This window comes from Festucalex cinctus, chromosome 21 (genome assembly GCF_051991245.1).
Source record: "Festucalex cinctus isolate MCC-2025b chromosome 21, RoL_Fcin_1.0, whole genome shotgun sequence".
Classification (NCBI taxonomy): Eukaryota; Metazoa; Chordata; class Actinopteri; order Syngnathiformes; family Syngnathidae; genus Festucalex; species Festucalex cinctus.
In genome coordinates, this window is record NC_135431.1 from 19,382,579 (window position 1) to 19,398,784 (window position 16,206).

General features: G+C 40.5%; 1 protein-coding gene across 9 annotated transcripts in view; it reads left to right on the forward strand.

Annotated features, from left to right (window-relative positions):
* map3k7 (mitogen-activated protein kinase kinase kinase 7) overlaps window positions 1-16,206 on the forward strand; it is a 256,484-nt gene that overhangs the window by 193,380 nt on the left and 46,898 nt on the right. The gene's annotated exons all lie outside the window — the stretch shown is intronic.

The following is a 16,206-nucleotide window of genomic DNA, read 5'->3' on the forward strand; positions in this document are numbered from 1 at the left end:
ACACTTAGAATGAGTGTACATTTTTTGTACAAAATACCGTATGTGGGGTATTTTTTTAATTTTTTTTATATAAGCCTCAACGGCTAGGTGGCGCTGTATTTATAACTGAATGTTGTCATAGAGATACCTTCAGGCCTTGATTATAAGCATACATGTCAAGTGTGGGATTTTTTTTGGAGCATGTACCGTGGAGTTATTAAGCATATCCTTCATTCACGATATTGCTTTTAATGTCCATAGAGGCTATCAAAAATAAATAAAAATATATATATGTTTGGATAAGTCTGATGCCAGTGAACATTTTGAGTGGTGGAAACTAAAAGAATATTCATAAATGACTTCGTTATCACACTTAGAATGAGTTTACATTTTTTGTACAAAATACCGTATGTGGGGTATTTTTTGTTCATGCCTCAAGGGCTAGGTGGCGCTGCATATATAACTGAATGTTGTCATAGAGATAACTTCAGGCCTTGACGATAAACATACATGTCAAGTTTGGGATTTTTTGGAGCATGTACCGGGGAGTTATCAAGCATATCCTTTTTCATTGCGAAACACAAATTTTGATGCCCCGCCCTCATCATATAGTATTTCGAAAAGTCAAAATGTTTCCCCCTGTCGTTGACTCAGGTCTTGACATGGTCCAGGCCAAGTCTTAACTCAGTCGGATGAAACGTGTAGGAGAGGTGGGCAAAAGTCTGCCCCCTGTGAATGTGCAAAAATCGTCAAAAATGGGACATTCAAAAATTCGAAGCTCACTTCCTGTTCATTTTAGCATATGGGTACAAGAGACTTTTTTGTAGGTCTTGGGCTCCCACATACACCTGAAAATATTCGTCGTTCTTGCTTAAACGTACAACCGGGGCTGCTTCGTTAAAAATTTCGAGGGGGCGCTATTGAGTCATTTTTGTAAAAATAGCACAATCAACAATAAAATATTGCTAATTTTACCAGGCCAGATGTGTGTGCCAAGTTTCATGAGTTTCTGTGCATGTTTAGACCCTCAAAACTGGCATTGTTTTCTTGGCGAACAGCGCTTAGCCACGCCCACAGCAATTCGCGAAAACTCACAAACTTCGTGTTGTGACATCATGAAGGCCGAAACCCTCATCTGAGCAAATATGAGGTAGGTCCAGTTAACGTGTTTGGAGAAAAACGTAGAAGAAAATTCGTAAGAAAAAAAATTGCCACTAGGTGGCGCTATGAGTTAGATGAAATGTAAGTTAGTAGATGTCTTTAGAGCTGGACTCTCATCAAATGTGTGAAATTTTGAGAAGATAGGATCATCTCGGTCAAGTTAATGCAGCTTTTATTGTCACGAAAAATCTTCAGACTTTGCGTCACCGTAGCGGCCACGCCCTTTGGCGAAAAGTTACAATATTCGGTGTGGGGCATCATCAACATCTTAAGGCTTTTCTGACCAATTTTCAACTGGATCCCTTCAACGAGCTCAGCACAGTAGCTAAAAACGTAAAGTATGACATTTATTGTAACCACTAGGTGGCGCTATATGTATAACTGAATTTTGTCATATAGATGTTTTCAGGCCGTGACTATTACGTTGCCTGAGAAGTCTGAGATTTTTTGGAGCTTGTACATGGGAGTTATTCAGCATTTGCTCTTTCTGGACAAATGAAATTTTAAAGGCAATATTTGATGCCCCGCCCCCGTCATATAGTATTTCGAAAAGGCAAGACTTTTTGCCCAGCTGTTCTCTTAGGTCTTGAGATGATAAATACCAAGTTTGAAGTCAATGGGATGAAAAATGTTTGCATAGGGGGAAAAAGCATGACCACAGTGAATGTGCCAAAATAGGCCAAAATTGGACATTAAAAAATTCATAGCTCACTTCCTGTACATTTTAGCTACATGGTCCCAATAGACTTTTTTGTGCGTCTCGGGGTGCTACACGTGCCTGCCAATTTTCGTTGCTCTAGCTCAAACGTGCCGGGCTTGGTTTTTATTTTTCTATGCTAGGGGGCGCTATAGAGTCGCGTTGTTATAACGACTTCATAATATCAAATTTTTCGCCGGACCTGAGGAGTGTGCAAAGTTCGGTGAGTTTTCGTGAATATTTAGGTACCCAAAATCGCGATTGTTTGCGGAGAATAAAGAAGAAGAAGAAGAAGAAGAAGAAGAAGAATAATAACTAGAGCTGCGAGCAGCTATAAAGGGCCCTCGCAGCCCGGGCCACGTTGGGGTACTTGCACGTTGGGGTACTTGCACGTTAGGGTACTGGCACGTTGGGGTACTGGTATATTGGAAGCAAAATTTCTTTGAAAATGGCATAATAAACGTTTACATGTAGAATTATTTTTTTGCCAGTCTGTGTCAAGCTCAACGGGTTTTGGTGATTGTTAAGACCTGCAAAAATCAGCGTCCTTTTTTATTTTTAGGCAATGAGTTGCCCTGATTGGTAGTTTTTGTAAAAGTGTATATAGACATCATCGCTCGTTGTACTCATTGCACAATGTTACTTTTATTGTCCAAAGGGGCAATCAAAAATGAATAAAACAAAATGGAATCGTACATACTTTTGGATCGGTGTGAAGCCAGTGAACAATTTGAGTGGTGGAAACTAAAAGAATATTCATAAATGACTTAGTTATCACACTTAGAATGAGTTTACATTTTTTGTACAAAATACCGTATGTGGGGTATTTTTTTTTCATGCCTCAAGGGCTAGGTGGCGCTGCATATATAACTGAATGTTGTCATAGAGATACCTTCAGGCCTTGACGATAAACATACATGTCAAGTTTGGGATTTTTTGGAGCATGTACCGGGGAGTTATCAAGCATATCCTTTTTCATTGCGAAACACAAATTTTGATGCCCCGCCCTCATCATATAGTATTTCGAAAAGTCAAGATTTTTCCCCCTGTCGTTGGCTCAGGTCTTGACATGGTCCAGGTCAAGTCTTAACTCAGTCGGATGAAACGTGTAGGAGAAGTGGGCAAAAGTATGCCCCCTGTAAATGTGCAAAAATCGTCAAAAATGGGACATTCAAAAATTTGTAGCTCACTTCCTGTTCATTTTAGCATATGGGTCCAAGAGACTTTTTTGTAGGTCTTGGGCTCCCTCATACACCTAAAAATATTCGTCGTTCTTGCTTAAACGTACAACCGGGGCTGCTTCGTTAAAGACTTCTAGGGGGCGCTATTGAGTCATTTTTTTTAAAAATAGCACAATCAACAATAAAATATTGCTCATTTTACCAGGCCAGATGTGTGTGTCAAGTTTCATGAGTTTCTGCGCATGTTTAGACCCTCAAAACTGGCGTTGTTTTCTTGGCGAACAGTGCTTAGCCACGCCCACAGCGATTCGCGAAAACTCACAAACTTCGTGTTGTGACATCATGAAGGCCGAAACCCTCATCTGAGCAAATATGAGGTTGGTCCAGTTAACGTGTTTGGAGAAAAACGTAGAAGAAAATTCGTAAGAAAAAAAATTGCCACTAGGTGGCGCTATCAGTAAGATGAAATATAAGTTCGAAGATGTCTTTAGGGCTGGACTCTCATCAATTGTGTACAATTTTGAGAAGATAGCATCATCTCGGTCAAGTTAATGCAGCTTTTGTTGTCACGAGAAATCTTCAGACTTTGCGGCACCGTAGCGGCCACGCCCTTTGGCGAAAAGTTACAATATTCGGTGTGGGGCATGATCAACATCTTAAGGCTTTTCTGACCAATTTTCAACTGGATCCCTTCAACGAGCTCAGCACAGTAGCTAAAAACGTAAAGTATGACAATTATTGTTACCACTAGGTGGCGCTACATGGATAACTGAATTTTATCATATAGATGTTTTCAGGCCTTGACTATTAAGTTGCCTGATAAGTTTGAGATTTTTTGGAGCTTGAACATGGGAGTTATTAAGCATTTGCTCTTTCTGGACAAATGAAATTTTAAAGGCAATATTTGATGCCCCGCCCCCGTCATATAGTATTTCGAAAAGGCAAGATTTTTTCCCCAGTTGTTCTCTCAGGTCTTGAGATGATAAATGCCAAGTTTGAAGTCAATTGGATGAAAAATGTTTGCAAAGGGGGAAAAAGCATGACCACAGTGAATGTGCCAAAATAGGCCAAAATTGGACATTAAAAAATTCATAGCTCACTTCCTGTACATTTTAGTTACATGGTCCCAATAGACTTTTTTGTGCGTCTCGGGGTGCTACACGTGCCTGCCAATTTTTGTTGCTCTAGCTCAAACATGCCGGGCTTGGTTTTTATTTTTCTATGCTAGGGGGCGCTATAGAGTCGCGTTGTTATGACGACTTCATAATATCAAATTTTTCGCCGGGCCTGAGGAGTGTGCAAAGTTTGGTGAGTTTTCGTAAATGTTTAGGTACCCAAAATCGTGATCGTTTACGGAGAAAAAGAAGAAGAATAATAATAATAATAATAATAATAATCCGATCGAAAAACAATAGGGACCTCGCAGCGGTAGCTGCTCGGGCCCTAATAATAATAATTTTTACAAAAACAATAGGGACCTCGCAGCGGTCGCTGCTCGGGCCCTAATAATAATAATAATAATAATAATAATAATAATAATAATTTTTACAAAAACAATAGGGACCTCGCAGCGGTCGCTGCTCGGGCCCTAACTAGAGCTGCGAGCAGCTATAAAGGGCCCTCGCAGCCCGGGCCACGTTGGGGTCCTTGCACGTTGGGGTACTTGCACGTTGGGGTACTGGCACATTGGGGTACTGGCATATTGGAAGCAAAATTTCTTTGAAAATGGCATAATAAACGTTTACATGTAGAATATTTTTTTGCCAGTGTGTGTGTCAAGCTCAACGGGTTTTGGTGATTGTTAAGACCTGCAAAAATCAGCGTCCTTTTTTATTTTTAGGCAATGAGTTGCCCTGATTGGTATTTTTTTGTAAAAGTGTATATACACATCATCGCTCGTTGTACTCATTGCACAATGTTACTTTTATTGTCCAAAGGGGCAATCAAAAATGAATAAAACAAAATTGAAACGTACATGCGTTTGGATCGGTGTGAAGCCAGTGAACAGTTTGAGTGGTGGAAACTAAAAGAATATTCATAAATGACTTAGTTATCACACTTAGAATGAGTGTACATTTTTTGTACAAAATACCGTATGTGGGGTATTTTTTTTTCATGCCTCAAGGGCTAGGTGGCGCTGCATATATAACTGAATGTTGTCATAGAGATAACTTCAGGCCTTGACGATAAACATACATGTCAAGTTTGGGATTTTTTGGAGCATGTCCCGGGGAGTTATCAAGCATATCCTTTTACATTGCGAAACACAAATTTTGATGCCCCGCCCTCATCATATAGTATTTCGAAAAGTCAAAATTTTTCCCCCTGTCGTTGGCTCAGGTCTTGACATGGTCCAGGCCAAGTCTTAACTCAGTCGGATGAAACGTGTAGGAGAAGTGGGCAAAAGTCTGCCCCCTGTGAATGTGCAAAAATCGTCAAAAATGGGACATTCAAAAATTCGTAGCTCACTTCCTGTTCATTTTAGCATATGGGTACAAGAGAGTTTTTTGTAGGTCTTGGGCTCCCTCATACACCTAAAAATATTCGTCGTTCTTGCTTAAACGTACAACCGGGGCTGCTTCGTTAAAAATTTCGAGGGGGCGCTATTGAGTCATTTTTGTAAAAATAGCACAATCAACAATAAAATATTGCTCATTTTACCAGGCCAGATGTGTGTGCCAAGTTTCAGGAGTTTTTGTGCCAGTTTAGGCCCTCAAAATTGGCGTTGTTTTCTTGGCGAACAGCGCTTAGCCACGCCCACAGCGACTCGCGAAAACTCACAAACTTCGTGTTGTGACAGCATGAAGGCCGACACCCTCATCTGAGCAAATATGAGGTAGGTCCAGTTAACATGGTTGGAGAAAAACATTGAAGAAAAATCGTAAGAAAAAAAATTGCCAGTAGGTGGCGCTATCAGTAAGATGAAATATAAGTTTGTAGATGTCTTTAGGGCTGGACTCTCATCAATTGTGTAAAATTTTGAGAAGATAGCATCATCTCGGTCAAGTTAATGCAGCTTTTGTTGTCACGAGAAATCTTCAGACTTTGCGGCACCGTAGCGGCCACGCCCTTTGGCGAAAAGTTACAATATTCGGTGTGGGGCATGATCAACATCTTAAGGCTTTTCTGACCAATTTTCAACTGGATCCCTTCAACGAGCTCAGCACAGTAGCTAAAAACGTAAAGTATGACAATTATTGTTACCACTAGGTGGCGCTACATGGATAACTGAATTTTATCATATAGATGTTTTCAGGCCGTGACTATTAAGTTGCCTGATAAGTTTGAGATTTTTTGGAGCTTGAACATGGGAGTTATTAAGCATTTGCTCTTTCTGGACAAATGAAATTTTAAAGGCAATATTTGATGCCCCGCCCCCGTCATATAGTATTTCGAAAAGGCAAGATTTTTTCCCCAGTTGTTCTCTCAGGTCTTGAGATGATAAATGCCAAGTTTGAAGTCAATTGGATAAAAAATGTTTGCAAAGGGGGAAAAAGCATGACCACAGTGAATGTGCCAAAATAGGCCAAAATTGGACATTAAAAAATTAATAGCTCACTTCCTGTACATTTTAGCTACATGGTCCCAATAGACTTTTTTGTGCGTCTCGGGGTGCTACACGTGCCTGCCAATTTTCGTTGCTCTAGCTCAAACATGCCGGGCTTGGTTTTTATTTTTCTATGCTAGGGGGCGCTATAGAGTCGCGTTGTTATGACGACTTCATAATATCAAATTTTTCGCCGGGCCTGAGGAGTGTGCAAAGTTTGGTGAGTTTTCGTAAATGTTTAGGTACCCAAAATCGTGATCGTTTACGGAGAAGAAGAAGAAGAAGAAGAAGAAGAATAATAACTAGAGCTGCGAGCAGCTATAAAGGGCCCTCGCAGCCCGGGCCACATTGGGGTCCTTGCACGTTGGGGTACTTGCACATTCGTGTACTGGCATATTGGAAGCAAAATTTCTTTGAAAATGGCATAATAAACGTTTACATGTAGAATATTTTTTTGCCAGTGTGTGTCAAGCTCAACGGGTTTTGGTGATTGTTAAGACCTGCAAAAATCAGCGTCCTTTTTTATTTTTAGGCAATGAGTTGCCCTGATTGATATTTTTTGTAAAAGTGTATATATACATCATCGCTCGTTGTACTCATTGCACAATGTTACTTTTATTGTCCAAAGGGGCAATCAAAAATGAATAAAACAAAATGGAAACGTACATACGTTTGGATCGGTGTGAAGCCAGTGAACAATTTGAGTGGTGGAAACTAAAAGAATATTCATAAATGACTTAGTTATCACACTTAGAATGATTGTACATTTTTTGTACAAAATACCGTATGTGGGGTATTTTTTATTTTTTTTTATATAAGCCTCAAGGGCTAGGTGGCGCTGTATTTATAACTGAATGTTGTCATAGAGATACCTTCAGGCCTTGATTATAAGCATACATGTCAAGTGTGGGATTTTTTTTGGAGCATGTACCGTGGAGTTATTAAGCATATCCTTCATTCACGATATTGCTTTTAATGTCCATAGAGGCTATCAAAAATAAATAAAAATATATATATGTTTGGATAAGTCTGATGCCAGTGAACATTTTGAGTGGTGGAAACTAAAAGAATATTCATAAATGACTTAGTTATCACACTTAGAATGAGTTTACATTTTTTGTACAAAATACCGTATGTGTGGTATTTTTTTTTCATGCCTCAAGGGCTAGGTGGCGCTGCATATATAACTGAATGTTGTCATAGAAATAACTTCAGGCCTTGATGATAAACATACATGTCAAGTTTGGGATTTTTTGGAGCATGTATCGGGGAGTTATCAAGCATATCATTTTTCATTGCGAAACACACATTTTGATGCCCCGCCCTCATCATATAGTATTTCGAAAAGTCAAAATTTTTCCCCCTGTCGTTGGCTCAGGTCTTGACATGGTCCAGGCCAAGTCTTAACTCAGTCGGATGAAACGTATAGGAGAAGTGGGCAAAAGTCTGCCCCCTGTGAATGTGCAAAAATCGTCAAAAATGGGACATTCAAAAATTCGTAGCTCACTTCCTGTTCATTTTAGCATATGGGTACAAGAGACTTTTTTGTAGGTCTTGGGCTCCCTCATACACCTAAAAATATTCGTCGTTCTTGCTTAAACGTACAACCGGGGCTGCTTCATTAAAAATTTCGAGGGGGCGCTATTGAGTCATTTTTTTAAAAATAGCACAATCAACAATAAAATATTGCTCATTTTACCAGGCCAGATGTGTGTGCCAAGTTTCATGAGTTTCTGCACATGTTTAGACCATCAAAACTGGCGTTGTTTTCTTGGCGAACAGTGCTTAGCCACGCCCACAGCGATTCGCGAAAACTCACAAACTTCGTGTTGTGACATCATCGAACGAAAAACAATAGGGACCTCGCAGCGGTCGCTGCTCGGGCCCTAATAATAATAATAATAATAATAATAATAATAATTCGAACGAAAAACAATAGGGACCTCGCAGCGGTCGCTGCTCGGGCCCTAATAACTAGAGCTGCGAGCAGCTATAAAGGGCCCTCGCAGCCCGGGCCACGTTGGGGTCCTTGCACGTTGGGGTACTTGCACGTTGGGGTACTGGCACATTGGGGTACTGGCATATTGGAAGCAAAATTTCTTTGAAAATGGCATAATAAACGTTTACATGTAGAATATTTTTTTGCCAGTGTGTGTGTCAAGCTCAACGGGTTTTGGTGATTGTTAAGACCTGCAAAAATCAGCGTCCTTTTTTATTTTTAGGCAATGAGTTGCCCTGATTGGTATTTTTTTGTAAAAGTGTATATACACATCATCGCTCATTGTACTCATTGCACAATGTTACTTTTATTGTCCAAAGGGGCAATCAAAAATGAATAAAACAAAATGTAAACATACATACGTTTGGATCGGTGTGAAGCCAGTGAACAATTTGAGTGGTGGAAACTAAAAGAATATTCATAAATGACTTAGTTATCACACTTAGAATGAGTGTACATTTTTTGTACAAAATACCGTATGTGGGGTATTTTTTTTTATGCCTCAAGGGCTAGGTGGCGCTGCATATATAACTGAATGTTGTCATAGAGATAACTTCAGGCCTTGACGATAAACATACATGTCAAGTTTGGGATTTTTTGGAGCATGTATCGGGGAGTTATTAAGCATATCCTTTTTCAGTGCGAAACACAAATTTTGATGCCCCGCCCTCATCATATAGTATTTCCAAAAGTCAAGATTTTTCCGTCTGTTGTTGGCTCAGGTCTTGGCATGGTCCAGGTCAAGTCATAAGTCAGTCGGATAAAACGTGTAGGAGAAGTGGGCAAAAGTATGCCCTCTGAAAATGTGCAAAAATCGTAAAAAATGGGACATTCAAAAATTCGTAGCTCACTTCCTGTTCATTTTAGCATATGGGTCCAAGAGACTTTTTTTGTAGGTCTTTGGCTCCCTCATACACGTAAAAATTTTCGTAGATCTTGCTTAAACGTACAATCGGGGCTGCTTCGTTAAAAATTTCTAGGGGGCGCTATTGAGTCATTTTTGTAAAAATAGCACAATCAACAATAAAATATTGTTCATTTTACCAGGCCAGATGTGTGTGCCAAGTTTCATGAGTTTCTGCGCATGTTTAGACCCTCAAAACTGGCGTTGTTTTCTTGGCGAACAGTGCTTAGCCACGCCCACAGCGATTCGCGAAAACTCACAAACTTCGTGTTGTGACATCATGAAGGCCGAAACCCTCATCTGAGCAAATATGAGGTTGGTCCAGTTAACGTGTTTGGAGAAAAAATGTACAAGAAAATTCGTAAGAAAAAAAATTGCCACTAGGTGGCGCTATCAGTAAGATGAAATATAAGTTCGTAGATGTCTTTAGGGCTGGACTCTCATCAATTGTGTAAAATTTTGAGAAGATAGCATCATCTCGGTCAAGTTAATGCAGCTTTTGTTGTCACGAGAAATCTTCAGACTTTGCGGCACCGTAGCGGCCACGCCCTTTGGCGAAAAGTTCCAATATTCGGTGTTGGGCATGATCAACATCTTAAGGCTTTTCTGACCAACTTTCAACTGGATCCCTTCAACGAGCTCAGCGCAGTAGCTAAAAACGTAAAGTATGACATTTATTGTCACCACTAGGTGGCGCTATATGTATAACTGAATTTTATCATATAGATGTTTTCAGGCCGTGACTATTACGTTGCCTGAGAAGTTTGAGATTTTTTGGAGCTTGAACATGGGAGTTATTAAGCATTTGCTCTTTCTGGACAAATGAAATTTTAAAGACAATATTTGATGCCCCGCCCCCATCATATAGTATTTCGAAAAGGCAAGACTTTTTGCCCAGTTGTTCTCTCAGGTCTTGAGATGATAAATGCCAAGTTTGAAGTCAATTGGATGAAAAATGTTTGCAAAGGGGGAAAAAGCATGACCACAGTGAATGTGCCAAAATAGGCCAAAATTGGACATAAAAAAATTCATAGCTCATTTCCTGTACATTTTAGCTACATGGTCCCAATAGACTTTTTTGTGCGTCTCGGGGTGCTACACGTGCCTGCCAATTTTCGTTGCTCTAGCTCAAACGTGCCAGGCTTGGTTTTTATTTTTCTACGCTAGGTGGCGCTATAGAGTCGCGTTGTTATGACGACTTCATAATATCAAATTTTTCGCCGGGCCTGAGGAGTGTGCAAAGTTTGGTGAGTTTTCGTGAATGTTTAGGTACTCAAAAATGCGATCGTTTACGGAGAATAATAATAATAATAATAATAATAATAATTCGAACGAAAAACAATAGGGACCTCGCAGCGGTCGCTGCTCGGGCCCTAATAATTTTTACAAAAACAATAGGGACCTCGCAGCGGTCGCTGCTCGGGCCCTAACTAGAGCTGCGAGCAGCTATAAAGGGCCCTCGCAGCCCGGGCCACGTTGGGGTCCTTGCACGTTGGGGTACTTGCATGTTAGGGTACTGGCACGTTGGGGTACTGGCATATTGGAAGCAAAATTTCTTTGAAAATGGCATAATAAACGTTTACATGTAGAATATTTTTTTTGCCAGTGTCTGTCAAGCTCAACGGGTTTTGGTGATTGTTAAGACCTGCAAAAATCAGCGTCCTTTTTTATTTTTAGGCAATGAGTTGCCCTGATTGGTATTTTTTGTAAAAGTGTATATACACATCATCGCTCGTTGTACTCATTGCACAATGTTACTTTTATTGTCCAAAGGGGCAATTAAAAATGAATAAAACAAAATGGAAACGTACATACGTTTGGATCGGTGTGAAGCCAGTGAACAATTTGAGTGGTGGAAACTAAAAGAATATTCATAAATGACTTAGTTATCACACTTAGAATGAGTGTACATTTTTTGTACAAAACACCGTATGTGTTTTTTTATATATATATATATATATATAAATGCCTCAAGGGCTAGGTGGCGCTGTATTTATAACTGAATGTTGTCATAGAGATACCTTCAGGCCTTGATTATAAGCATACATGTCAAGTGTGGGATTTTTTTTGGAGCATGTACCGTGGAGTTATTAAGCATATCCTTCATTCACGATATTGCTTTTAATGTCCATAAAGGCTATCAAAAATAAATAAAAATATATATATGTTTGGATAAGTCTGATGCCAGTGAACATTTTGAGTGGTGGAAACTAAAAGAATATTCATAAATGACTTAGTTATCACACTTAGAATGAGTTTACATTTTTTGTACAAAATACCGTATGTGGGGTATTTTTTTTTTATGCCTCAAGGGCTAGGTGGCGCTGCATATATAACTGAATGTTGTCATAGAGATAACTTCAGGCCTTGACGATAAACATACATGTCAAGTTTGGGATTTTTTGGAGCATGTACCGGGGAGTTATCAAGCATATCCTTTTTCATTGCGAAACACAAATTTTGATGCCCCGCCCTCATCATATAGTATTTTGAAAAGTCAAAATTTTTCCCCCTGTCGTTGGCTCAGGTCTTGACATGGTCCAGGCCAAGTCTTAACTCAGTCGGATGAAACGTGTAGGAGAAGTGGGCAAAAGTCTGCCCCCTGTGAATGTGCAAAAATCGTCAAAAATGGGACATTCAAAAATTCGTAGCTCACTTCCTGTTCATTTTAGCATATGGGTACAAGAGACTTTTTTGTAGGTCTTGGGCTCCCTCATACACCTAAAAATATTCGTCGTTCTTGCTTAAACGTACAACTGGGGCTGTTTCGTTAAAGATTTCTAGGGGGCGCTATTGAGTCATTTTTGTAAAAATAGCACAATCGCCGATAAAAAATTGCTCATTTTGCCAGGCCAGCTGTGTGTGCCAAGTTTCGTGTGTTTCTGTGCCAGTTTAGGCCCTCAAAATTGGCGTTGTTTTCTTGGCGAACAGCGCTTAGCCACGCCCACAGCGACTCGCGAAAACTCACAAACTTCGTGTTGTGACAGCATGAAGGCCGACACCCTCATCTGAGCAAATATGAGGTAGGTCCAGTTAACATGGTTGGAGAAAAACATTGATGAAAAATCGTAAGAAAAAAAATTGCCAGTAGGTGGCGCTATCAGTAAGATGAAATATAAGTTTGTAGATGTCTTTAGGGCTGGACTCTCATCAATTGTGTAAAATTTTGAGAAGATAGCATCATCTCGGTCAAGTTAATGCAGCTTTTGTTGTCACGAGAAATCTTCAGACTTTGCGGCACCGTAGCGGCCACGCCCTTTGGCGAAAAGTTACAATATTCGGTGTTGGGCATGATCAACATCTTAAGGCTTTTCTGACCAATTTTCAACTGGATCCCTTCAACGAGCTCAGCACAGTAGCTAAAAACGTAAAGTATGACAATTATTGTTACCACTAGGTGGCGCTACATGGATAACTGAATTTTATCATATAGATGTTTTCAGGCCGTGACTATTAAGTTGCCTGATAAGTTTGAGATTTTTTGGAGCTTGAACATGGGAGTTATTAAGCATTTGCTCTTTCTGGACAAATGAAATTTTAAAGGCAATATTTGATGCCCCGCCCCCGTCATATAGTATTTCGAAAAGGCAAGTTTTTTTCCCCAGTTGTTCTCTCAGGTCTTGAGATGATAAATGCCAAGTTTGAAGTCAATTGGATGAAAAATGTTTGCAAAGGGGAAAAAAGCATGACCACAGTGAATGTGCCAAAATAGGCCAAAATTTGACATTAAAAAATTCATAGCTCATTTCCTGTACATTTTAGCTACATGGTCCCAATAGACTTTTTTGTGCGTCTCGGGGTGCTACACGTGCCTGCCAATTTTCGTTGCTCTAGCTCAAACGTGCCAGGCTTGGTTTTTATTTTTCTACGCTAGGGGGCGCTATAGAGTCGCGTTGTTATGACGACTTCATAATATAAAATTTTTCGCCGGGCCTGAGGAGTGTGCAAAGTTTGGTGAGTTTTCGTGAATGTTTAGGTCCTCAAAAATGCGATCGTTTACGGAGAATAATAATAATAATAATAATAATAATAATAATAATAATAATTCGAACGAAAAACAATAGGGACCTCGCAGCGGTCGCTGCTCGGGCCCTAATAATAATAATTCGAACGAAAAACAATAGGGACCTCGCAGCGGTCGCTGCTCGGGCCCTAATAATTCGAACGAAAAACAATAGGGACCTCGCAGCGGTCGCTGCTCGGGCCCTAATAATAATTTTTACAAAAACAATAGGGACCTTGCAGCGGTCGCTGCTCGGGCCCTAATAATTTTTACAAAAACAATAGGGACCTCGCAGCGGTCGCTGCTCGGGCCCTAATAATAATAATAATTTTTACAAAAACAATAGGGACCTCGCAGCAGTCGCTGCTCGGGCCCTAATAACAAAAATAATAATAAGAATTTTTACAAAAACAATAGGGACCTCGCAGCGGTCGCTGCTCGGGCCCTAATAATAATTTTTACAAAAACAATAGGGACCTCGCAGCGGTCGCTGTTCGGGCCCTAATAAATGTTACAGTATTTGTAACACACCTTTTAGTTAGTTTCAATATTAGTCTTAGTTTATTTTGTTTTTTTAATTCTTTGACAGCCAAAAACGTTTAATAACAATGACTCAAATCACGATGGATGCCACCAAAAACGTAAAATTACGTCAACTACGGGGTTTTTTTTTTTTCAAAAATCAATGTGAAGTGTTAAGTGCAGTGCTCCCTGGTCAATGGGTTGTGGAATCAAAAACAACCACTAACTATGGCCAGCAGATGGCAGCATTGTATCTCTTTTCGGTCTGGGATTGGGTGTAGGGAGTTTTGTGGTTTAATTGAGGTTTGGTTGCACAGACAACTATTTTGGCATGTTTATGCACCGCAAATATTAGTGGGTCCACTGTAGTTTTATTCTGTGATTGTCATTTCTGGGTTAAGTTGGAGTAGAGTTCATGACCGTGCGCCAGAGTTCACGACCCGTTACGTGTCTGTTTTGGTATTGATGTAACTCCATCCAGTTTCAACTAGTTTGGCTTTATGAATCTTTTACAGCGCTCGACAGTGCGAGCATTTCACTCGCAAATGCGGGTAACTTTCAAGTGCGTGCTAGTGAACAAAAATGCCGCTCGCGAGGCGCGAGTGCATTAATGCTCCCTGTGCACTATGTTTAAAACATACATTCGAAAGTCGCTGTGTCCTCCACTGGCTCTGCCGTACTAGCAACGAGAGCGCGCCACCGTGCGCCGACTCAATCTCATAGTATTTGAGTGAAATGTGAGCCACTGCAATGTGATTGGCTGGCTACTTTCTGATCGGCACAGCATACGTGTACACGCGCAGACTACAATTTACATACAAACATATGTAATATGGCGCTTTTCCACCGGATCGGTTCCACACGGAAGCGGCATTTTTTTGTCCCCGGATACCTCCATGGGACTCTTTCGGGGCCGAGCGGTTCCGTTGTAACCGTTGTTTAGAACCCTTTCGGCAGTGGTTCTGCAGCGCCGGTCGTCGGGGGACGAGAGGGGCCGTCGTCACCTGTCACCTGATTGACCGAGAGCAACGCTTTTGCGCGAGAGAACTAAAGGCGCCGGCCGGTCTTCACCAAAGTCATAAAAATACGGAATATACAATCAATAATAATAATCTTTTACAACAACGCTGAACTATATTTACCATTTAAAAGGTACTTGTGGATGGATTTGTAATATCTGTGGTTAAAAAAATAATCACGGTCGTGTGTCCCCATTAACTTGAATGAGAGCGCCAGCGGGAGAGTTCTCCATTCACAAATAGCTTCGTGACTCGCAAGCCGGTCCTGAATCGTAATATTTCACCCATGGTGGTCCATATTAAACTGTGAATATGGTTCAATGTTGGCGTGACTTGCTACTCATGAAATGTTATGGCAGATCCGCACGCATTGAGGAACGCAAGCTTGGCTTGGAGAGTTCAAATGATCCCGCCCCCTTCCCGCTGCGCTCAGACTGTACAGAAACGCAATAGAGGCGGTTGTGGTGTGGTAGCTTGCCGTGCGAGGCTCAGGGAAAAGTGGCAGCGAATTAAAAAAAATAAAATAAATCAAGCGATCTATTGTTGATTATGTTATAAAACAAAATGAGAATGAGGAGGAGAATGATAGTGGTAAAGGAGGGCCAGGGGACGGTGCCAAATCAAACATACAGATTATTTTGCCCGTCAGTTTTAGTTTGAATTTGTGCAGTCTTTAAGCGCCCTCCTGTGGTTGCTAGGTTTAACACCACTCCAATGTGGCAGCACGGAATGCCGACACAGTCATTGTTACGCAGACTGTTGGATCTTATTTTTGTTGTTGCTTTGGACAAGAATTATCCGTAAGTACATGCGATGTCAATATAAAAACACTGTAGATTTATTTTAAGTAGGACAATTAGAGATTGTTGAATGTGCAATGTAACTAGCTACTAACTAGTTACTCGCACCAGTGCTAGTAGTGGAAAAGTTAGTGTAGAGCCCTGTTTTATGCTATATGATGTTTATGGATGTCCGGAACTATCTGTAATAACTGAGTTAACAGCCAATCAGAGAATTCCATGTCAGTATTGGTACTCACATGTCTGGCCACAATCAATGAGATTGATTCACTGTCTATTTAAGGGTCTGAGAATTGTGTGTTTTGCCGGATTATTGCTTAACTGTCGGGTGTACTGCGTCTCGATGTGAATAAATGGAGAAAATCTTATTTGTGTCTGAATTCTGGGATCCTAC